This window comes from Magallana gigas, chromosome 5 (genome assembly GCF_963853765.1).
Source record: "Magallana gigas chromosome 5, xbMagGiga1.1, whole genome shotgun sequence".
Classification (NCBI taxonomy): domain Eukaryota; kingdom Metazoa; phylum Mollusca; class Bivalvia; order Ostreida; family Ostreidae; genus Magallana; species Magallana gigas.
This window is the reverse complement of record NC_088857.1, coordinates 44,148,723-44,163,333: the sequence shown is the minus strand read 5'-3', so window position 1 is coordinate 44,163,333 and position 14,611 is coordinate 44,148,723. Positions and strand designations below refer to the sequence as shown.

General features: G+C 37.9%; 9 non-coding genes across 9 annotated transcripts; all 9 read left to right on the top strand.

The window, feature by feature from the left end:
* Positions 1 to 615: 615 nt before the first annotated feature.
* LOC136275938 (5S ribosomal RNA) lies at positions 616 to 734 on the top strand. Its single transcript, XR_010714446.1, has one exon. It is a non-coding gene; the product is annotated as a 5S ribosomal RNA (ribosomal RNA).
* A 1,549-nt stretch (positions 735 to 2,283) lies between these two features.
* LOC136275937 (5S ribosomal RNA) lies at positions 2,284 to 2,402 on the top strand. The gene has a single exon (XR_010714445.1). It is a non-coding gene; the product is annotated as a 5S ribosomal RNA (ribosomal RNA).
* A 1,552-nt stretch (positions 2,403 to 3,954) lies between these two features.
* Positions 3,955 to 4,073, top strand: LOC136275936 (5S ribosomal RNA). Its single transcript, XR_010714444.1, has one exon. It is a non-coding gene; the product is annotated as a 5S ribosomal RNA (ribosomal RNA).
* Positions 4,074 to 5,623: 1,550 nt separating this feature from the next.
* On the top strand, positions 5,624 to 5,742 carry LOC117686677 (5S ribosomal RNA). The gene has a single exon (XR_004599782.1). It is a non-coding gene; the product is annotated as a 5S ribosomal RNA (ribosomal RNA).
* A 1,551-nt stretch (positions 5,743 to 7,293) lies between these two features.
* Positions 7,294 to 7,412, top strand: LOC136275935 (5S ribosomal RNA). The gene has a single exon (XR_010714443.1). It is a non-coding gene; the product is annotated as a 5S ribosomal RNA (ribosomal RNA).
* Positions 7,413 to 8,962: 1,550 nt separating this feature from the next.
* On the top strand, positions 8,963 to 9,081 carry LOC136275934 (5S ribosomal RNA). Its single transcript, XR_010714442.1, has one exon. It is a non-coding gene; the product is annotated as a 5S ribosomal RNA (ribosomal RNA).
* Positions 9,082 to 10,245: 1,164 nt separating this feature from the next.
* On the top strand, positions 10,246 to 10,364 carry LOC136275961 (5S ribosomal RNA). Its single transcript, XR_010714468.1, has one exon. It is a non-coding gene; the product is annotated as a 5S ribosomal RNA (ribosomal RNA).
* Positions 10,365 to 11,915: 1,551 nt separating this feature from the next.
* On the top strand, positions 11,916 to 12,034 carry LOC117686662 (5S ribosomal RNA). Its single transcript, XR_004599765.1, has one exon. It is a non-coding gene; the product is annotated as a 5S ribosomal RNA (ribosomal RNA).
* A 1,557-nt stretch (positions 12,035 to 13,591) lies between these two features.
* On the top strand, positions 13,592 to 13,710 carry LOC136275960 (5S ribosomal RNA). The gene has a single exon (XR_010714467.1). It is a non-coding gene; the product is annotated as a 5S ribosomal RNA (ribosomal RNA).
* The last annotated feature ends 901 nt before the right edge of the window (positions 13,711 to 14,611 follow it).

Sequence of the window (14,611 nt, the reverse complement as noted above, 5' to 3'; positions counted from 1 at the left end):
CGGATCAGATGAGGAGTACTGAGCGGTTACTACAGATATAACTGCAAACGGCTCTTTTTAGAGCCATGAAATTTTTTCGAAAAGATGTCTCTATACAATACAATAGAAATACAGTGTACATACCAATGAAATCAAAATAGATAAATTAATAATGGAAAAAATGAACATATATACACCAAAAACAAATTACAATAGCAACAACACATTACACTTGCATATCACACAATTGAATTTTATTTTTGTCATACAGATAAATATTATTTATCCCCCCCCCCGCCCTCTTTTCGTGTAATAGAAAGTGCCCAATGATATATCAATCCCTCTCATCATCTACAAACACAAGTTTATTCTGTCATATCATCAAATAAAAAAAAACCACAAGCCGTCTAACAAGACCCCCCCCCCCTCTTTTCACATTCGCAACAGTAGCAAGTGCGCGTTCACCCCCCCCCCCCTTTTTACAAAACAAAGTAAACTTTTCTATATGGAGTGAGTCAGTGAGTAACATATAGCTTTTATTACACTAAAATATAAATATCTGAAACATGAAATTAAAAGAATTGAAATTTCTTTCACAACTGTATCTATATGTACGCAATATAAACCCTATCTAATGTCTACGGCCATATCACGTTGAAAGCACCGGTTCTCGTCCGATCACCGAAGTTAAGCAACGTAGAGCTTGGTTAGTACTTGGATGGGTGACCGCCTGGGAATACCAGGTGTCGTAGACTTTTTCCTTTTTCTATTTCAAATAAAAATTCATCAATTTTTTTTTATCAAAAATAATTCTCATAATTCGCCCTGCGAATAAATTTTCCAATGATCTCCAAGTCGTCATGGTCTAAGGGAGACAAGTCCGTGAAAAACGTGCGGTGAAATTTACATGCATGCGGCAGACAAGAAATAAGCAAGTAAAATAAAACATAGCGAATCAATCGCATTACAAAAAACAATGAAACGATATTTTGCCCATGTATGAATTACCTATAATTAATGATTATATTGATTATCAAATATTATATGCTTAATTAATTACCTTATACAATACACATAACCATGTATCTCAATTTTGAAGAGGCGAAATAACGGTATATTAGGGTAGATAATTGTCAGCCCAAGCTCAGCAATCATGGCACCTGGCACAGCATTTGAGACAGATAATAACTTGTTTATTCAGGCGACTCGTGTCGCCTTATGAAATGAAACGAGTTTCTCAATTAGCAATGCCACTGTGCGCTATATAGTGGGGTGCGCGAAGAGCAAGGACATCACAAATCCTACACTGCAAATCGAAAACACTTACTGCATCTTCTAGTGCTATATCCTATATCAAGATGAAAGCTATCCAAAGTACCAGTCCCAGAAGAAAGACTATGGACAAGCGTTTTTCGTTGATGGACAGCGAACGTCGCTTTAAAAGAGCATGTGAGCAGATTGTCCAACTCAACTACAAGATGTCTGACCTACAGTCCCGATACAGTAGAGCCAAGGCAGAGAATCATCGTTCCTTCAGATACAGCCTTAGACTGAGACTGGCAGTTGTTGAGGGACTCAGAAACATGTACTACGACTACGCTCACAACAAAGCACAGACAGTAGCAGACCTAAGGCGTGAAATGTTTGGAGAAGATGTACAGATCATCCCCGACGACATGTCAGACTCCGGATCAGATGAGGAGTACTGAGCGGTTACTACAGATATAACTGCAAACGGCTCTTTTTAGAGCCATGAAATTTTTTCGAAAAGATGTCTCTATACAATACAATAGAAATACAGTGTACATACCAATGAAATCAAAATAGATAAATTAATAATGGAAAAAATGAACATATATACACCAAAAACAAATTACAATAGCAACAACACATTACACTTGCATATCACACAATTGAATTTTATTTTTGTCATACAGATAAATATTATTTATCCCCCCCCCCCGCCCTCTTTTCGTGTAATAGAAAGTGCCCAATGATATATCAATCCCTCTCATCATCTACAAACACAAGTTTATTCTGTCATATCATCAAATAAAAAAAAACCACAAGCCGTCTAACAAGACCCCCCCCCCTCTTTTCACATTCGCAACAGTAGCAAGTGCGCGTTCACCCCCCCCCCCCCCTTTTTACAAAACAAAGTAAACTTTTCTATATGGAGTGAGTCAGTGAGTAACATATAGCTTTTATTACACTAAAATATAAATATCTGAAACATGAAATTAAAAGAATTGAAATTTCTTTCACAACTGTATCTATATGTACGCAATATAAACCCTATCTAATGTCTACGGCCATATCACGTTGAAAGCACCGGTTCTCGTCCGATCACCGAAGTTAAGCAACGTAGAGCTTGGTTAGTACTTGGATGGGTGACCGCCTGGGAATACCAGGTGTCGTAGACTTTTTCCTTTTTCTATTTCAAATAAAAATTCATCAATTTTTTTTTATCAAAAATAATTCTCATAATTCGCCCTGCGAATAAATTTTCCAATGATCTCCAAGTCGTCATGGTCTAAGGGAGACAAGTCCGTGAAAAACGTGCGGTGAAATTTACATGCATGCGGCAGACAAGAAATAAGCAAGTAAAATAAAACATAGCGAATCAATCGCATTACAAAAAACAATGAAACGATATTTTGCCCATGTATGAATTACCTATAATTAATGATTATATTGATTATCAAATATTATATGCTTAATTAATTACCTTATACAATACACATAACCATGTATCTCAATTTTGAAGAGGCGAAATAACGGTATATTAGGGTAGATAATTGTCAGCCCAAGCTCAGCAATCATGGCACCTGGCACAGCATTTGAGACAGATAATAACTTGTTTATTCAGGCGACTCGTGTCGCCTTATGAAATGAAACGAGTTTCTCAATTAGCAATGCCACTGTGCGCTATATAGTGGGGTGCGCGAAGAGCAAGGACATCACAAATCCTACACTGCAAATCGAAAACACTTACTGCATCTTCTAGTGCTATATCCTATATCAAGATGAAAGCTATCCAAAGTACCAGTCCCAGAAGAAAGACTATGGACAAGCGTTTTTCGTTGATGGACAGCGAACGTCGCTTTAAAAGAGCATGTGAGCAGATTGTCCAACTCAACTACAAGATGTCTGACCTACAGTCCCGATACAGTAGAGCCAAGGCAGAGAATCATCGTTCCTTCAGATACAGCCTTAGACTGAGACTGGCAGTTGTTGAGGGACTCAGAAACATGTACTACGACTACGCTCACAACAAAGCACAGACAGTAGCAGACCTAAGGCGTGAAATGTTTGGAGAAGATGTACAGATCATCTCCGACGACATGTCAGACTCCGGATCAGATGAGGAGTACTGAGCGGTTACTACAGATATAACTGCAAACGGCTCTTTTTAGAGCCATGAAATTTTTTCGAAAAGATGTCTCTATACAATACAATAGAAATACAGTGTACATACCAATGAAATCAAAATAGATAAATTAATAATGGAAAAAATGAACATATATACACCAAAAACAAATTACAATAGCAACAACACATTACACTTGCATATCACACAATTGAATTTTATTTTTGTCATACAGATAAATATTATTTATCCCCCCCCCCCCCCCGCCCTCTTTTCGTGTAATAGAAAGTGCCCAATGATATATCAATCCCTCTCATCATCTACAAACACAAGTTTATTCTGTCATATCATCAAATAAAAAAAAACCACAAGCCGTCTAACAAGACCCCCCCCCCCTCTTTTCACATTCGCAACAGTAGCAAGTGCGCGTTCACCCCCCCCCCCCTTTTTACAAAACAAAGTAAACTTTTCTATATGGAGTGAGTCAGTGAGTAACATATAGCTTTTATTACACTAAAATATAAATATCTGAAACATGAAATTAAAAGAATTGAAATTTCTTTCACAACTGTATCTATATGTACGCAATATAAACCCTATCTAATGTCTACGGCCATATCACGTTGAAAGCACCGGTTCTCGTCCGATCACCGAAGTTAAGCAACGTAGAGCTTGGTTAGTACTTGGATGGGTGACCGCCTGGGAATACCAGGTGTCGTAGACTTTTTCCTTTTTCTATTTCAAATAAAAATTCATCAATTTTTTTTTATCAAAAATAATTCTCATAATTCGCCCTGCGAATAAATTTTCCAATGATCTCCAAGTCGTCATGGTCTAAGGGAGACAAGTCCGTGAAAAACGTGCGGTGAAATTTACATGCATGCGGCAGACAAGAAATAAGCAAGTAAAATAAAACATAGCGAATCAATCGCATTACAAAAAACAATGAAACGATATTTTGCCCATGTATGAATTACCTATAATTAATGATTATATTGATTATCAAATATTATATGCTTAATTAATTACCTTATACAATACACATAACCATGTATCTCAATTTTGAAGAGGCGAAATAACGGTATATTAGGGTAGATAATTGTCAGCCCAAGCTCAGCAATCATGGCACCTGGCACAGCATTTGAGACAGATAATAACTTGTTTATTCAGGCGACTCGTGTCGCCTTATGAAATGAAACGAGTTTCTCAATTAGCAATGCCACTGTGCGCTATATAGTGGGGTGCGCGAAGAGCAAGGACATCACAAATCCTACACTGCAAATCGAAAACACTTACTGCATCTTCTAGTGCTATATCCTATATCAAGATGAAAGCTATCCAAAGTACCAGTCCCAGAAGAAAGACTATGGACAAGCGTTTTTCGTTGATGGACAGCGAACGTCGCTTTAAAAGAGCATGTGAGCAGATTGTCCAACTCAACTACAAGATGTCTGACCTACAGTCCCGATACAGTAGAGCCAAGGCAGAGAATCATCGTTCCTTCAGATACAGCCTTAGACTGAGACTGGCAGTTGTTGAGGGACTCAGAAACATGTACTACGACTACGCTCACAACAAAGCACAGACAGTAGCAGACCTAAGGCGTGAAATGTTTGGAGAAGATGTACAGATCATCTCCGACGACATGTCAGACTCCGGATCAGATGAGGAGTACTGAGCGGTTACTACAGATATAACTGCAAACGGCTCTTTTTAGAGCCATGAAATTTTTTCGAAAAGATGTCTCTATACAATACAATAGAAATACAGTGTACATACCAATGAAATCAAAATAGATAAATTAATAATGGAAAAAATGAACATATATACACCAAAAACAAATTACAATAGCAACAACACATTACACTTGCATATCACACAATTGAATTTTATTTTTGTCATACAGATAAATATTATTTATCCCCCCCCCCCCCGCCCTCTTTTCGTGTAATAGAAAGTGCCCAATGATATATCAATCCCTCTCATCATCTACAAACACAAGTTTATTCTGTCATATCATCAAATAAAAAAAAACCACAAGCCGTCTAACAAGACCCCCCCCCTCTTTTCACATTCGCAACAGTAGCAAGTGCGCGTTCACCCCCCCCCCCCCCTTTTTACAAAACAAAGTAAACTTTTCTATATGGAGTGAGTCAGTGAGTAACATATAGCTTTTATTACACTAAAATATAAATATCTGAAACATGAAATTAAAAGAATTGAAATTTCTTTCACAACTGTATCTATATGTACGCAATATAAACCCTATCTAATGTCTACGGCCATATCACGTTGAAAGCACCGGTTCTCGTCCGATCACCGAAGTTAAGCAACGTAGAGCTTGGTTAGTACTTGGATGGGTGACCGCCTGGGAATACCAGGTGTCGTAGACTTTTTCCTTTTTCTATTTCAAATAAAAATTCATCAATTTTTTTTTATCAAAAATAATTCTCATAATTCGCCCTGCGAATAAATTTTCCAATGATCTCCAAGTCGTCATGGTCTAAGGGAGACAAGTCCGTGAAAAACGTGCGGTGAAATTTACATGCATGCGGCAGACAAGAAATAAGCAAGTAAAATAAAACATAGCGAATCAATCGCATTACAAAAAACAATGAAACGATATTTTGCCCATGTATGAATTACCTATAATTAATGATTATATTGATTATCAAATATTATATGCTTAATTAATTACCTTATACAATACACATAACCATGTATCTCAATTTTGAAGAGGCGAAATAACGGTATATTAGGGTAGATAATTGTCAGCCCAAGCTCAGCAATCATGGCACCTGGCACAGCATTTGAGACAGATAATAACTTGTTTATTCAGGCGACTCGTGTCGCCTTATGAAATGAAACGAGTTTCTCAATTAGCAATGCCACTGTGCGCTATATAGTGGGGTGCGCGAAGAGCAAGGACATCACAAATCCTACACTGCAAATCGAAAACACTTACTGCATCTTCTAGTGCTATATCCTATATCAAGATGAAAGCTATCCAAAGTACCAGTCCCAGAAGAAAGACTATGGACAAGCGTTTTTCGTTGATGGACAGCGAACGTCGCTTTAAAAGAGCATGTGAGCAGATTGTCCAACTCAACTACAAGATGTCTGACCTACAGTCCCGATACAGTAGAGCCAAGGCAGAGAATCATCGTTCCTTCAGATACAGCCTTAGACTGAGACTGGCAGTTGTTGAGGGACTCAGAAACATGTACTACGACTACGCTCACAACAAAGCACAGACAGTAGCAGACCTAAGGCGTGAAATGTTTGGAGAAGATGTACAGATCATCTCCGACGACATGTCAGACTCCGGATCAGATGAGGAGTACTGAGCGGTTACTACAGATATAACTGCAAACGGCTCTTTTTAGAGCCATGAATTTTTTTCGAAAAGATGTCTCTATACAATACAATAGAAATACAGTGTACATACCAATGAAATCAAAATAGATAAATTAATAATGGAAAAAATGAACATATATACACCAAAAACAAATTAAAATAGCAACAACACATTACACTTGCATATCACACAATTGAATTTTATTTTTGTCATACAGATAAATATTATTTATCCCCCCCCCCCCGCCCTCTTTTCGTGTAATAGAAAGTGCCCAATGATATATCAATCCCTCTCATCATCTACAAACACAAGTTTATTCTGTCATATCATCAAATAAAAAAAAACCACAAGCCGTCTAACAAGACCCCCCCCCCTCTTTTCACATTCGCAACAGTAGCAAGTGCGCGTTCACCCCCCCCCCCCCCCTTTTTACAAAACAAAGTAAACTTTTCTATATGGAGTGAGTCAGTGAGTAACATATAGCTTTTATTACACTAAAATATAAATATCTGAAACATGAAATTAAAAGAATTGAAATTTCTTTCACAACTGTATCTATATGTACGCAATATAAACCCTATCTAATGTCTACGGCCATATCACGTTGAAAGCACCGGTTCTCGTCCGATCACCGAAGTTAAGCAACGTAGAGCTTGGTTAGTACTTGGATGGGTGACCGCCTGGGAATACCAGGTGTCGTAGACTTTTTCCTTTTTCTATTTCAAATAAAAATTCATCAATTTTTTTTTATCAAAAATAATTCTCATAATTCGCCCTGCGAATAAATTTTCCAATGATCTCCAAGTCGTCATGGTCTAAGGGAGACAAGTCCGTGAAAAACGTGCGGTGAAATTTACATGCATGCGGCAGACAAGAAATAAGCAAGTAAAATAAAACATAGCGAATCAATCGCATTACAAAAAACAATGAAACGATATTTTGCCCATGTATGAATTACCTATAATTAATGATTATATTGATTATCAAATATTATATGCTTAATTAATTACCTTATACAATACACATAACCATGTATCTCAATTTTGAAGAGGCGAAATAACGGTATATTAGGGTAGATAATTGTCAGCCCAAGCTCAGCAATCATGGCACCTGGCACAGCATTTGAGACAGATAATAACTTGTTTATTCAGGCGACTCGTGTCGCCTTATGAAATGAAACGAGTTTCTCAATTAGCAATGCCACTGTGCGCTATATAGTGGGGTGCGCGAAGAGCAAGGACATCACAAATCCTACACTGCAAATCGAAAACACTTACTGCATCTTCTAGTGCTATATCCTATATCAAGATGAAAGCTATCCAAAGTACCAGTCCCAGAAGAAAGACTATGGACAAGCGTTTTTCGTTGATGGACAGCGAACGTCGCTTTAAAAGAGCATGTGAGCAGATTGTCCAACTCAACTACAAGATGTCTGACCTACAGTCCCGATACAGTAGAGCCAAGGCAGAGAATCATCGTTCCTTCAGATACAGCCTTAGACTGAGACTGGCAGTTGTTGAGGGACTCAGAAACATGTACTACGACTACGCTCACAACAAAGCACAGACAGTAGCAGACCTAAGGCGTGAAATGTTTGGAGAAGATGTACAGATCATCTCCGACGACATGTCAGACTCCGGATCAGATGAGGAGTACTGAGCGGTTACTACAGATATAACTGCAAACGGCTCTTTTTAGAGCCATGAATTTTTTTCGAAAAGATGTCTCTATACAATACAATAGAAATACAGTGTACATACCAATGAAATCAAAATAGATAAATTAATAATGGAAAAAATGAACATATATACACCAAAAACAAATTAAAATAGCAACAACACATTACACTTGCATATCACACAATTGAATTTTATTTTTGTCATACAGATAAATATTATTTATCCCCCCCCCCCCGCCCTCTTTTCGTGTAATAGAAAGTGCCCAATGATATATCAATCCCTCTCATCATCTACAAACACAAGTTTATTCTGTCATATCATCAAATAAAAAAAAACCACAAGCCGTCTAACAAGACCCCCCCCCCCCTCTTTTCACATTCGCAACAGTAGCAAGTGCGCGTTCACCCCCCCCCCCCTTTTTACAAAACAAAGTAAACTTTTCTATATGGAGTGAGTCAGTGAGTAACATATAGCTTTTATTACACTAAAATATAAATATCTGAAACATGAAATTAAAAGAATTGAAATTTCTTTCACAACTGTATCTATATGTACGCAATATAAACCCTATCTAATGTCTACGGCCATATCACGTTGAAAGCACCGGTTCTCGTCCGATCACCGAAGTTAAGCAACGTAGAGCTTGGTTAGTACTTGGATGGGTGACCGCCTGGGAATACCAGGTGTCGTAGACTTTTTCCTTTTTCTATTTCAAATAAAAATTCATCAATTTTTTTTTATCAAAAATAATTCTCATAATTCGCCCTGCGAATAAATTCGCGAAACGAGTTTCTCAATTAGCAATGCCACTGTGCGCTATATAGTGGGGTGCGCGAAGAGCAAGGACATCACAAATCCTACACTGCAAATCGAAAACACTTACTGCATCTTCTAGTGCTATATCCTATATCAAGATGAAAGCTATCCAAAGTACCAGTCCCAGAAGAAAGACTATGGACAAGCGTTTTTCGTTGATGGACAGCGAACGTCGCTTTAAAAGAGCATGTGAGCAGATTGTCCAACTCAACTACAAGATGTCTGACCTACAGTCCCGATACAGTAGAGCCAAGGCAGAGAATCATCGTTCCTTCAGATACAGCCTTAGACTGAGACTGGCAGTTGTTGAGGGACTCAGAAACATGTACTACGACTACGCTCACAACAAAGCACAGACAGTAGCAGACCTAAGGCGTGAAATGTTTGGAGAAGATGTACAGATCATCTCCGACGACATGTCAGACTCCGGATCAGATGAGGAGTACTGAGCGGTTACTACAGATATAACTGCAAACGGCTCTTTTTAGAGCCATGAAATTTTTTCGAAAAGATGTCTCTATACAATACAATAGAAATACAGTGTACATACCAATGAAATCAAAATAGATAAATTAATAATGGAAAAAATGAACATATATACACCAAAAACAAATTACAATAGCAACAACACATTACACTTGCATATCACACAATTGAATTTTATTTTTGTCATACAGATAAATATTATTTATCCCCCCCCCCGCCCTCTTTTCGTGTAATAGAAAGTGCCCAATGATATATCAATCCCTCTCATCATCTACAAACACAAGTTTATTCTGTCATATCATCAAATATAAAAAAACCACAAGCCGTCTAACAAGACCCCCCCCCCCTCTTTTCACATTCGCAACAGTAGCAAGTGCGCGTTCACCCCCCCCCCCCCTTTTTACAAAACAAAGTAAACTTTTCTATATGGAGTGAGTCAGTGAGTAACATATAGCTTTTATTACACTAAAATATAAATATCTGAAACATGAAATTAAAAGAATTGAAATTTCTTTCACAACTGTATCTATATGTACGCAATATAAACCCTATCTAATGTCTACGGCCATATCACGTTGAAAGCACCGGTTCTCGTCCGATCACCGAAGTTAAGTAACGTAGAGCTTGGTTAGTACTTGGATGGGTGACCGCCTGGGAATACCAGGTGTCGTAGACTTTTTCCTTTTTCTATTTCAAATAAAAATTCATCAATTTTTTTTTATCAAAAATAATTCTCATAATTCGCCCTGCGAATAAATTTTCCAATGATCTCCAAGTCGTCATGGTCTAAGGGAGACAAGTCCGTGAAAAACGTGCGGTGAAATTTACATGCATGCGGCAGACAAGAAATAAGCAAGTAAAATAAAACATAGCGAATCAATCGCATTACAAAAAACAATGAAACGATATTTTGCCCATGTATGAATTACCTATAATTAATGATTATATTGATTATCAAATATTATATGCTTAATTAATTACCTTATACAATACACATAACCATGTATCTCAATTTTGAAGAGGCGAAATAACGGTATATTAGGGTAGATAATTGTCAGCCCAAGCTCAGCAATCATGGCACCTGGCACAGCATTTGAGACAGATAATAACTTGTTTATTCAGGCGACTCGTGTCGCCTTATGAAATGAAACGAGTTTCTCAATTAGCAATGCCACTGTGCGCTATATAGTGGGGTGCGCGAAGAGCAAGGACATCACAAATCCTACACTGCAAATCGAAAACACTTACTGCATCTTCTAGTGCTATATCCTATATCAAGATGAAAGCTATCCAAAGTACCAGTCCCAGAAGAAAGACTATGGACAAGCGTTTTTCGTTGATGGACAGCGAACGTCGCTTTAAAAGAGCATGTGAGCAGATTGTCCAACTCAACTACAAGATGTCTGACCTACAGTCCCGATACAGTAGAGCCAAGGCAGAGAATCATCGTTCCTTCAGATACAGCCTTAGACTGAGACTGGCAGTTGTTGAGGGACTCAGAAACATGTACTACGACTACGCTCACAACAAAGCACAGACAGTAGCAGACCTAAGGCGTGAAATGTTTGGAGAAGATGTACAGATCATCTCCGACGACATGTCAGACTCCGGATCAGATGAGGAGTACTGAGCGGTTACTACAGATATAACTGCAAACGGCTCTTTTTAGAGCCATGAAATTTTTTCGAAAAGATGTCTCTATACAATACAATAGAAATACAGTGTACATACCAATGAAATCAAAATAGATAAATTAATAATGGAAAAAATGAACATATATACACCAAAAACAAATTACAATAGCAACAACACATTACACTTGCATATCACACAATTGAATTTTATTTTTGTCATACAGATAAATATTATTTATCCCCCCCCCCGCCCTCTTTTCGTGTAATAGAAAGTGCCCAATGATATATCAATCCCTCTCATCATCTACAAACACAAGTTTATTCTGTCATATCATCAAATAAAAAAAAACCACAAGCCGTCTAACAAGACCCCCCCCCCCCCTCTTTTCACATTCGCAACAGTAGCAAGTGCGCGTTCACCCCCCCCCCCCCCTTTTTACAAAACAAAGTAAACTTTTCTATATGGAGTGAGTCAGTGAGTAACATATAGCTTTTATTACACTAAAATATAAATATCTGAAACATGAAATTAAAAGAATTGAAATTTCTTTCACAACTGTATCTATATGTACGCAATATAAACCCTATCTAATGTCTACGGCCATATCACGTTGAAAGCACCGGTTCTCGTCCGATCACCGAAGTTAAGCAACGTAGAGCTTGGTTAGTACTTGGATGGGTGACCGCCTGGGAATACCAGGTGTCGTAGACTTTTTCCTTTTTCTATTTCAAATAAAAATTCATCAATTTTTTTTTATCAAAAATAATTCTCATAATTCGCCCTGCGAATAAATTTTCCAATGATCTCCAAGTCGTCATGGTCTAAGGGAGACAAGTCCGTGAAAAACGTGCGGTGAAATTTACATGCATGCGGCAGACAAGAAATAAGCAAGTAAAATAAAACATAGCGAATCAATCGCATTACAAAAAACAATGAAACGATATTTTGCCCATGTATGAATTACCTATAATTAATGATTATATTGATTATCAAATATTATATGCTTAATTAATTACCTTATACAATACACATAACCATGTATCTCAATTTTGAAGAGGCGAAATAACGGTATATTAGGGTAGATAATTGTCAGCCCAAGCTCAGCAATCATGGCACCTGGCACAGCATTTGAGACAGATAATAACTTGTTTATTCAGGCGACTCGTGTCGCCTTATGAAATGAAACGAGTTTCTCAATTAGCAATGCCACTGTGCGCTATATAGTGGGGTGCGCGAAGAGCAAGGACATCACAAATCCTACACTGCAAATCGAAAACACTTACTGCATCTTCTAGTGCTATATCCTATATCAAGATGAAAGCTATCCAAAGTACCAGTCCCAGAAGAAAGACTATGGACAAGCGTTTTTCGTTGATGGACAGCGAACGTCGCTTTAAAAGAGCATGTGAGCAGATTGTCCAACTCAACTACAAGATGTCTGACCTACAGTCCCGATACAGTAGAGCCAAGGCAGAGAATCATCGTTCCTTCAGATACAGCCTTAGACTGAGACTGGCAGTTGTTGAGGGACTCAGAAACATGTACTACGACTACGCTCACAACAAAGCACAGACAGTAGCAGACCTAAGGCGTGAAATGTTTGGAGAAGATGTACAGATCATCTCCGACGACATGTCAGACTCCGGATCAGATGAGGAGTACTGAGCGGTTACTACAGATATAACTGCAAACGGCTCTTTTTAGAGCCATGAAATTTTTTCGAAAAGATGTCTCTATACAATACAATAGAAATACAGTGTACATACCAATGAAATCAAAATAGATAAATTAATAATGGAAAAAATGAACATATATACACCAAAAACAAATTAAAATAGCAACAACACATTACACTTGCATATCACACAATTGAATTTTATTTTTGTCATACAGATAAATATTATTTATCCCCCCCCCCCCCCCCCCGCCCTCTTTTCGTGTAATAGAAAGTGCCCAATGATATATCAATCCCTCTCATCATCTACAAACACAAGTTTATTCTGTCATATCATCAAATAAAAAAAAACCACAAGCCGTCTAACAAGACCCCCCCCCCTCTTTTCACATTCGCAACAGTAGCAAGTGCGCGTTCACCCCCCCCCCCCCCCTTTTTACAAAACAAAGTAAACTTTTCTATATGGAGTGAGTCAGTGAGTAACATATAGCTTTTATTACACTAAAATATAAATATCTGAAACATGAAATTAAAAGAATTGAAATTTCTTTCACAACTGTATCTATATGTACGCAATATAAACCCTATCTAATGTCTACGGCCATATCACGTTGAAAGCACCGGTTCTCGTCCGATCACCGAAGTAAAGCAACGTAGAGCTTGGTTAGTACTTGGATGGGTGACCGCCTGGGAATACCAGGTGTCGTAGACTTTTTCCTTTTTCTATTTCAAATAAAAATTCATCAATTTTTTTTTTTTTCAAAAATAATTCTCATAATTCGCCCTGCGAATAAATTTTCCAATGATCTCCAAGTCGTCATGGTCTAAGGGAGACAAGTCCGTGAAAAACGTGCGGTGAAATTTACATGCATGCGGCAGACAAGAAATAAGCAAGTAAAATAAAACATAGCGAATCAATCGCATTACAAAAAACAATGAAACGATATTTTGCCCATGTATGAATTACCTATAATTAATGATTATATTGATTATCAAATATTATATGCTTAATTAATTACCTTATACAATACACATAACCATGTATCTCAATTTTGAAGAGGCGAAATAACGGTATATTAGGGTAGATAATTGTCAGCCCAAGCTCAGCAATCATGGCACCTGGCACAGCATTTGAGACAGATAATAACTTGTTTATTCAGGCGACTCGTGTCGCCTTATGAAATGAAACGAGTTTCTCAATTAGCAATGCCACTGTGCGCTATATAGTGGGGTGCGCGAAGAGCAAGGACATCACAAATCCTACACTGCAAATCGAAAACACTTACTGCATCTTCTAGTGCTATATCCTATATCAAGATGAAAGCTATCCAAAGTACCAGTCCCAGAAGAAAGACTATGGACAAGCGTTTTTCGTTGATGGACAGCGAACGTCGCTTTAAAAGAGCATGTGAGCAGATTGTCCAACTCAACTACAAGATGTCTGACCTACAGTCCCGATACAGTAGAGCCAAGGCAGAGAATCATCGTTCCTTCAGATACAGCCTTAGACTGAGACTGGCAGTTGTTGAGGGACTCAGAAACATGTACTACGACTACGCTCACAACAAAGCACAGACAGTAGCAGACCTAAGGCGTGAAATGTTTGGAGAAGA